Source organism: Myotis brandtii, unplaced genomic scaffold (genome assembly GCF_000412655.1).
Source record: "Myotis brandtii unplaced genomic scaffold, ASM41265v1 scaffold640, whole genome shotgun sequence".
NCBI classification, from domain to species: domain Eukaryota; kingdom Metazoa; phylum Chordata; class Mammalia; order Chiroptera; family Vespertilionidae; genus Myotis; species Myotis brandtii.
This window is the reverse complement of record NW_005370461.1, coordinates 771,233-773,255: the sequence shown is the minus strand read 5'-3', so window position 1 is coordinate 773,255 and position 2,023 is coordinate 771,233. Positions and strand designations below refer to the sequence as shown.

Genomic DNA, 2,023 nt, shown 5'->3' with positions numbered 1-2,023 from the left:
CTGGACCGGGGGCTGTCCGCGCCCGGAGACCTGCCAGCCAGCCGGGCTTAGGGGGCGCCGGCCCCGGGAGGCGCCCGTATTATTACTATTGTTGTTACCATCCGTCCCTCGAGCTCCCTAGGCATCTTTTTGTCTCAGGCTCTGAAAACGCCCTTCGTTCGGATCAATCCGAATGACCCAAACCACAGCGGAGGGCCAGGACGCAGAGGTCGCAGGGAGAAGCCCAGAATGGGCGTAGACAAAACAGAACCACAAACAACCCCCCCCCAAAAAAAACCCACCCCACGGTAGACTCACAGGGTTTCCACGACGTTTTGCGGAAGCGGAGAGCCCAGGAGCTCGCTCCCTCCCCGCCTCCTACTCCTGCCCTCGCCGCCAGCTCCTACATTTTTCTCAATGGTCCGTATTACATCTCAACACGTATAAGGGCCAAACTACATCAGCCTTTCGCAGAAATCCACGTTCGCAGAGATGCATCGGCCGGCCTATTGGAGGCCTTGGGGTGACGGTGGACAGAGGGACGTCTAGAGAGAGACAGACTACACAGATGGACACTTACCTTACAGCCGCATGGGAGGTTAGGAAAAAAAAATCAAATTATCCTTCAAAATTCCAAGTGGCCAGCCAGCCTAAAAGAAATCAAGAGTATTGAGTTATAAACCTCGCGGTCTCCACCTTCCATAAAAAGTCAAACGCAACGAAAAATAAAATTTTAAGAACAGAAAATGAAGAAAGTAGCTGGCGCTGGAAACGCGCGGGGGCCCCTCTGCGATACATACAAAAGTAGAGGCGGTGAGGGCCGCTCGGGCGATTTTTATTTTTAATAACAGTGGAGGCTGAGTTGGAGCTGAGGTCGGCTCTGCTCTCAAGGAGATTTGCTGAGAAAGCGCCTCTCTGGCAACTTTTTTGACGCAAACTCTCCAACCAATGGCAGGGAGAGAATGATTGACACATCTAAGCCAGAGGGAAAATAATACAAACACACAACAGGGGGAGGAAAACAGGCCGCTGCTGCACGGGGGGACGAGCAGGCAACAAATCCAGGCCTCCGACATTACCAGAATGTTCTTGAAAGACACTGGGCTGCCTAAAATATACATCATGGGCCGGAGCAAGTGAACGAACTGTATAATTAAAATGATGGACAGGAGGCCTCTCCTAACCTTCTTCTCTTCCTCTCCCTGTCCTCCCCCCCCCCTTTTGTTTTGTTTTGTTTTTGTTTTAGGGAAGGGGAGGAAGGAAACCCATCCAAAGTACGATGGGAAGATAAAATATTTAAGTAAAGGCAGGAGAGAGTGCGGGTGGTAGGGCCTAACTGCGGTATCGGCTTCTGCGTTTAGCAATCTGTGTGGCTCAGATGCAGAAAGCAAGTCAGACTGAAGCTTAAAAACACGCCTGTGCGTTCTCCAACAGGGTCAGACCAGGCCGGGGTAGAGGAAGGAGGCCTGCGAGTGGGGCGTAGGCGTGTAGGCAAGAGGCAGACGGACAGACAAGTCCAAGAACAAACTATTTTCAAAAGCTCGGTGTCTCTCCCCCTCCTGACGCCTTCGTAAACACCCCCTGGGCCCCCAAGCGGGAGACTCGGGCTCCCGGGATCCTCCAGGGTTTTTGGAGTTTTAAGAAGCCTGAGGCGGGCTACACAGAACAAGAACCCCGAATCTACCCCCAGGGCCGATTTGGGGAGACCCAAGGAGCCGGGTCAGGACGCGGCTGTGTGAGAGCGGGGTCTGCCGGATGCCCGGGACCCAGGGAGGGAGACCCGCCTCTGGCATGAGGGTGTGTGAACTACAAACGCCGCCCAGAGCCTGCGGGGATGGGGCCTGGAGCTAACTCAGCCCCCGTGGCCCGAGGCGGGGCTGGGAACCCGGAGACTGGAGAGTATCGGCGCCAGGGGACCCGATCCCGGCAGAGCGGACCCCAGCCCAGCCTTTCTTCCTGGCCCAGAGAGCGGGACCCTACAGCTCTCCACACGCCTGAGTCCCTAGAAAAGCAGAAACGGGTTGGGCGCGGGGGGAGGGGGGCA

General features: G+C 55.7%; 1 protein-coding gene across 4 annotated transcripts in view; it reads right to left on the bottom strand.

Annotated features, from left to right (window-relative positions):
* OTX2 (orthodenticle homeobox 2) overlaps positions 1–1,127 on the bottom strand; it is a 10,932-nt gene extending 9,805 nt beyond the window's left edge. The window contains exons 1-2 of one of the 4 annotated variants that reach the window (XM_014528590.1): positions 1,059–1,127; positions 560–629 (exon numbers count right to left, since the gene is read on the bottom strand). The gene's annotated coding sequence lies outside the window, so the exon portion shown is untranslated. Of the gene's footprint in view, positions 1–297; positions 533–559; positions 630–779; positions 1,019–1,058 lie in introns of those variants that run through there. The other 3 variants (XM_014528589.1, XM_005880553.2, XM_014528592.1) reach the window with 3 other exon arrangements.
* Between the last annotated feature and the right edge of the window lie 896 nt (positions 1,128–2,023).